Raw genomic sequence first — 7533 nt, 5'->3', positions numbered from 1 at the left:
ATCATTTTAGGCCCTCGTAATTGAAATTCAAAAGGCAGCGCCATTGCGGGAAGTTAAAAGGATTGTTGGCGTTAAGACAACCTTACATCAGTCTGAAAGAAATGAGGTGTGTTTGTTTTTTCTCTATTTTATTCCAGGGAAATGCATTGGGCTTGCGGTCCCTCTCTTTCTCATTTTCTCTCTCTGTCTTTTCTCCCCTGTCTCTCTCTCTCTCTCTCTCTCTCTCTCTCTCTCCCTCTCTCTCTCATAAGATCGAACGACTCGTCATCACACTGAGGACGTCTCTAATACTTTCCTTTCCTCTTCAACTGATGACAGTAACACACATTTGACTTATCTACCCAGAAGGAAATGAAATTAGAATCTTTACAACTCAAAGAGAAATGACCTTATTTTCATCCCTCTCTTTTTTTAAATTTCAAACAACACATGCTGGTGATCAGGGATGGAGAAGGAAAGAACACAGTACATAGAACCATTTTCATGGTGGTATTTTTTCAGCTCATTGTACTAACAGCGGTCCCCAGGGGGTTACATGGCCCCTCGTGCACCCCCTACCCCCGTTTGGGAACCAGTCAACGTGGGGCCCATAGAGCGTGCAGCATGTCAGATGTCCCTCAATTAATCCACCATTAGGTGCCTGAGATCCGCGACCCACCACGACTTACTGCCTGCCTCCTGGAACCATATGTGAAGCTCAAATCTAATTATTCTCTCCTTTCCCTTCCTCTGAGCAGGAGAGAGGATCCAATGTCAATCCACAGACTTGTAGCTGTGGGTTTGCTGTGATTTCTCCCCTCTCTCTATCTCCCTCCTCCTTTCTCTCCCTCTCTAACCCCACCTCTCCTTCCACTCCCTCCTCTTTCTACCTCTCTCTCCTCCTTTCTCTCTCACACACACATCACACCACTCGCACACTCTCTGTCTCTCCTCTCTCTGTCACTCTCTCTCCCATCCCTCGCTCTTTCCCATCTCTCTCTCTCTGTCTCTCTCTGCCTCTCGCTCTCTAGCTGTAAGTTCATTCGCTGTGGCGAGCAACAACTGTGCAAAGAGGAGGTTTGATCCTGTTGTTGAGCATCGTCCCTCCCTGAGAGGCTGCTGCTGCTGATGCTGCTGCTACTGCAGCATCATCCACCTGCACAACCCCATGGCTGGCTGGCTGGCTGGCTGGCTGGCTGGCTGGCTGACTGGCTGGCTGACACGTTAGGCGCTACTGCTACACGCTGGGACTGCGAGGGGGCTGCCTGCGCATGGGGAACACCTGCCTGTGAACAAACGCTGCTGGTCGACGCGCAGGCTACTAACCCCATTGCAATCCACCCCTCTCCACTGTGGACAACACAAAAACAAGGTGATATACCTTACAATCACGGCATGTCTTCTCTGAGGCAGGGGATCAGACACCAGCCTGGCTAGTAGCTCTGTGGAAGGCTGTGCCTGGACCAACACTCACAGGGTAAGAGCTTCAACACAAGTGGATATGCCACAATTCCCTCTTCTTCTTTTTTCATCCCAAAAAGAAGTAAAAATTGTGATCAATTTTTATTTTCTTGTTTTTTTTTGGTGCAGAAATGTTTTTTTTTCTCTGCTGTATACTGACCAACAGTGTACAACATTGATGTACATACAAAAGGAGTTTGGTGTTCATTTTTCTTGGTGTTTGTTTTTTTTGTGATTTGTCGTCCCGTTGTGTGTATTGGTGTGTTTGACTGTCTGGTGGCTTTCTTTTTTTCATTGGATTCGTCTCGTGTGGTGTGAGGTATTACCATATTCATGGGACTCCCGCAATTAAATTGCAATCAGAAAAAGGGTCCAGCAAGTAAGGGGGGTTTCATCTGGCGGAGGCGCGAGGCAAGAGCCTCTCAGACCGAAGAAGACAAGGAGGAGGGAGGTGTGGAGGAGTGAGGAAGAGAATACAGATTCATCCAGAGATACTCCGGCCGACCACAGCAGAAAAAATCATCTGCACAGATTTTCACTCTTCTTCTCCCTCTGTTCCTCCTACTCATCTTTTCATCTCTGCCTTCAACGTATGGTGGTCTAAGTACAGTGGTAGAAATCTGTGAGTATTGAAATAAATCAGCTGAAAAATGTGATTCAAGCCAAAGATGCCTAGCAGAACTTTGAATAATGTGTGAAAAAAAGCACAGAATATCCATCTGTTAGTGAAAATGCATCTTAGAACTATTCATTGATGAGCATCATTTCTACGTAAAGACACTCTTGGTTCGAGTTTCTATAGGTGAATCAATGATCCTGGTAAGTTTATTCGGTGTATATCTAAGATGGGTGGAAACACCCATAGGGCTGGAGGGTGGATTGATGGGGGTGGATGGATGGGGTTATCCACCCGGATATGGGCTTGTGTGTGGGGGGAGGGGGGGGGGGGTACAAAGGCTAGTGTGTGGGGGGTATGTCCCAGCTCTCAACAGCACGGGGGGGGGGGGGGGTCTTTCAGGCTGCTTTAGAGACCAGAGAGAAGTGGTCCAGCCTAAGAGGAGAGAGGAGAAGCTGGAGAGCTGCTATTGTTGTGCCCCGTGCCTCAGCTTCCTAGTCTAACTGCTGGGTAGAAGAGAGAATGAGAGACACTGAAGGATATGCACCTCTTTCCCCCTCTTTCTTATTTTTGTTCTGTCTTTTATTTTTTCTTTCATTCTTTCTTTCTCTGTCTGTTTGTCTCCATCACCCTGTTTTCCTCAGTGTGGGGGCGAAATTGTGGTTTAGGTAAGCTGAACAAATTGCTGCATGGTTTTCACTGTGTCATCCTGTTAGTTTTGTCCAGGATTTATTTTGTCTTGGAATAGTAGCTATAGCTGTAGCATGATTTAGCTAAGTACTGTAGGGTATTTCCCAATTTCAGGTTTTTTGTATCTTTTTTGGGCGTTTTCTTTCAGGTCCAACCAAGTGTGTATTGTAAAATATCAATTTTTTTTATCTTCAAATTGGTTGCTTTGATTATTTCAGTGGTTAACTGTCTAAATGCTTTCCTTTTTCCATCGTTAGTTCTGGTATGACATCCAGGCAGTCATGCATAATGTAATTCACAGACATACACATTTTTTAAGGTTTGAACGGTGAAGTCGGGAATAACAGTTTCTTAATATGTATCTGGAGGTTGTGGAGATGCAGATAAAGTATTTTTCTTTTACAAAACGATTAATGAAGTAATTGTAGATCTTGATTCAATTATTTTTTTTTTACATCGAATCAATGGAATGATTTTGGATAGACTTAGTTGGAGCCTGCTATTTGCATTCATGTGAGCAAATCAATTAGTCGGTTGGAATGAAATTGCTTTGACTTATCATACATTATTTATGTCTTCATAGCGGCATTTAATTATTACTTTCATTTGGAAAATGATCTTCAAAAATTCAGGGCCTTTGGTGAATTAACATTTCACAATAACACACCTCACATTTTATATCAACAACACATTTCAAAATGTATTTTATTCAGAATATTTTAAAGAATGATATTATTTCGATTCTGGTAAATTTGTGCAGATTACATTTTCCAATACAAAGATTTAATTTAATTTATTATATTAAATATAGGAATAGTTTGTGTATGTTTTGGAATAAAATCTCAAGTGACCCCTGTTATCTCTGTTAGTCTGACATTCAGGACAAAATAATCTTCAAATAGTCCATGTTTTATACCTGCCTCCTGGCATTCTCTCAGTTTGTTTGATTTGACCAGATTCTTTAGGAGGAGTGGGTTGGGTTGACCGTGGGATGTTAATGGGATGTACTAGGGCTATGGTATTTTGGATGGTTTAAAAGGCCATGGGTGGTTGTGGGTGTGACCCTTAACCTCTACATTTCTGTGTTTCCAGGAGGTTTCATTATGTGTGGATATGCTGGTGTGGAGTGAGAGCGAAAGAGAGAGAGCAGGACAGGGCTAAAATGGGCATCTCTTCCTCCTTATGGATCGCTCCTGGAGGACAGGACCACCAGGACTTCCAAGGAGGGCAGGGCTTCAGACCACCTCTGGCCCAGGTAAGAGCATGCTGAGGGGGCAAACGTCCCCAAACACCACCCCTTTACCTCTCCTCTCTTATGGAACTCCATTTATTTGACCACTGGTGTGTGAGAGAGAGAGATGCAGACTCTTGGAAGAGAAGATTGTTTACACCACTTTGTTCTTTTGGCTTTGGATTGAAAAATGCACTGTTAATTTCTATTTGCAGAAAAACCTTTGATGGGGCCTTGTGTTGTGCTTCAAGGCGTCTTCAATCAATTATGTTGATACAGTGTCTTTCTCTGTGTTGCTTGCCATTGGGACCGACTGAGGAATTTGATGATGCGGTCACGCTTGCTTGTGATTCCCATTATTGCCTCTCTGTGTTTAAGATTCTCTTCGGTGACGGGTATTCTTGGGTGTATAATACGGATCACGTTGTTATTGCTTAAGAATACGCGTAGTCGAGGAGAGTCCTCTTCTTCTTCTTCGTCTGTCTTCGTCTGCAGCTGAGGACTATTGATCAGATCGAAGCAGCTCAAAGTACCCCCCTACCTGTTTCCTTTAATACTGAGGAGTTGGCACACAGAAACACAAACCGTAGAGACTGACTGACATCCAGGCCCCTTTATCAAGCAAGGAGACAGAGCACTGCCGGCTGCCTATCTGTTTCAGTGATGATTGTGCTGTCCAGTCTTGAGATAGTGTCGACCAACCACTCTCGTCTGCAGGTTTTTTTTTTAAACCGTCCCCCCCCACCCTTTTTCATAATATATATACTGTGCTCTTGTCGTTTTGTCACAGATGTTTCCGATGTCACATGTTTATTTGACCATTATCATGTCCAGAATATGAAAGTGTATTTGCATATATTCATGCTGCATTATGTATTTGTATTGTGTGGTAGATATGCTACAGTGAGTGTATATTTCATAGGCTTCTGATACAACAGGATAGTGTTGTTGTGCAGTTATAGCAGAGGTTAGACAGCATGGCCCTGGTCCTCTCTCATGCAAATCTCTCGAGTCTATTTATTATCAGTCGTCCAGACCAAGCACTCTTTTCCTCCTTCTCCTTTTTTATGCAAATTGATTTTGAAATGACATTTATCGCGTTGGGTTTTCCACACGAAAGAGCTGCCACACCGGAGCCCAGACAACAAAATGTCCACCGCTCTAGCGAGAGCTCAATTTATGCATTGGAGGAGAGTGGGTCTCGATAACAATTACCACAGGCTCAAATGGACCATAACCGGGTTTTCCGTGTTATCATATGTATAGTATATACCATGAATATGTATCAGAAAGTCCCCCTGGTCGGATGCAGGGTGCATTCTGAACCCTAAAACCCATGTCAAATCCATTTAAACACCATATAGGAACAACTTAACTTATAGAGCCACACTTAAGATTCCCCTCCCCCCAAAAAAAGTATATGTCATTTTACAAGCATTCTTTGTCTTTTAAGAATAATGAAAAAATCTAGCTATACTAATACCATTTCAGATATTTAAAAGAACACAATTATATGTTAACTGCTTGGCTCGCTTGATAAGTATTACTCTATTTATAATGATAGAAATCCCACTGAATCTGTGTTTGAATGGGTAGGAAAATGAAAGAAACACCAGAATCTTGGTTGGCCCCATATTTCACCACTATGGAAAGTACATATCTGATAAAGATCATATCAGAATGTACTTTCTATATCACCTTCTGTAGTGGATCTAAAGTATTTCAGAAAATACATCTACATGGAGAAAGAGAGGGGGGTAGACATATGTCTAATATGTGCTTCAATGAATCTCTGTATTTTCTGTTTTGAAATAAACCAGGCCCTTGCTGCTGACACACTCTTTACCTAACCATGATCACATGGTGTGGTCCTGATCTCTTCAGCTGCTGAGCCATTCTTTACCTATGCCTGCTTTTTGGATTTTCTCTTGTCACGTTTACATTATATTACTAGTAGACAATGTCAATTATCCTGATAGACAGTAAGAATGTCATAGCCAACAGTCAAATGTATAGATTCAGTGAATTGAGCATGACCTTTATTGAACACATCTTCATTTACAAGAATAGTATTGTAAATTGATCCATTTTATTTTTCATATATTCTAGCAATGTTCTGCTTTCCTACAAAGTATACTTGCATACAAATATGACGTTATACATTTTTTAGAATTACTGCATTCGTTATTATAACAAATTATGAACATCTTTTAAATTCACTAAATATGTTACAGTAATATACATTGGAAATCCAATGACATTAAACCCGATATCGATCTGATAGCTGACATTATTTCCTTTTTAATTTAGGTGTGTTTAATTCATAGCATATCATTATTTTAGTGATAATGTATTACACTAACACAGCTGCAATGTAAACTACAATGCCAATGACCCATGTATTGTAAAAGTGCCTTATTTTATAAATAAAATTTCACAAAAGATACACAACATTGTTCATGTACATTCTTGACATAACATCAACCCAGGGCTGGCTTGCAGTCCTTCAGACAGAGCCTATCTCTGCTCCCTGTTCAGTGATAGCTGATCTACTGTTGGCTGCTATTCTGTTTAGATCCTCTTATCACCCTTCACCAGATTACCTTATTACATCCTATTTCATTTCTGCACCCAGCCGCAGGGCATCTTAGTATGTTTTATCTGTTGTAATCCTGTTAAAGCAGGGTAATTGGAGTACACACCTTATATTAGAGCCAAACGCGTAATGCTTTCTAGGGCCCTAACCAGTATACACCTCACATTAGAGCCAAACGCTTAATACTTTCTAGGGCCTTAACCAGTACACACCTTACACTAGGGCCAAATGCTTAATGCTTTCTAGGGCCCAACCAGTACACACCTTACACCAGAAAGGGAAAGGGGCCAAACGCTTAATTCTTTCTAGGGCCCTAACCATTAGAACCCTTCCTTTATGGTCTTACCTGCAAAATACCCAAAGATAGATTTGAAGGTATGATCAGGGATGTATTGTATTATGGCCAGGGATGTATTATATTATGATCAGGGATGTATTGTATTATGGTCAGAGATGTATTATATTATGATCAGGGACGTATCATATTATAATCAGGGATTTATTATATTATGATCAGGGATGTATTATATTATGATCAGGGATGTATTATATTATGAACAGGGATGTATTGTATTATGAACAGGGATGTATTATATTATGAACAGGGATGTATTATATTATGAACAGGGATGTATTATATTATGAACCGGGATGTATTATATTATGATCAAGGATGTATTATATTATGAACAGGGATGTATTATATTATGAACAGGGATGTATTATATTATGGTCAGTGATGCATTATATTATGGTCAGGGATGTATTATATTATGAACAGGGATGTATTATATTATGATCAGGGATGTATTATATTATGGTCAGGGATGTATTATATTATGAACAGGGATCTATTATATTATGGTCAGGGATGCATTATATTATGATCAGAGATGTATTATATTATGGTCAGGGATGTATTATATTATGAACAGGGATGTATTATATTATGATCAAGGA

General features: G+C 40.8%; 1 long non-coding RNA gene across 1 annotated transcript; it reads left to right on the top strand.

The window, feature by feature from the left end:
* Window positions 1-957: 957 nt before the first annotated feature.
* Window positions 958-6433, top strand: LOC115153190 (uncharacterized). Its single transcript, XR_003867654.1, has 3 exons — window positions 958-1456; window positions 3839-4001; window positions 4193-6433. It is a non-coding gene; the product is annotated as an uncharacterized LOC115153190 (long non-coding RNA).
* The last annotated feature ends 1100 nt before the right edge of the window (window positions 6434-7533 follow it).

Source organism: Salmo trutta, chromosome 2, assembly GCF_901001165.1.
Source record: "Salmo trutta chromosome 2, fSalTru1.1, whole genome shotgun sequence".
Lineage (NCBI taxonomy): Eukaryota > Metazoa > Chordata > Actinopteri > Salmoniformes > Salmonidae > Salmo > Salmo trutta.
The sequence above is the reverse complement of the archived record's forward strand: the minus strand, read 5'-3'. Positions and strand labels throughout refer to the sequence as shown.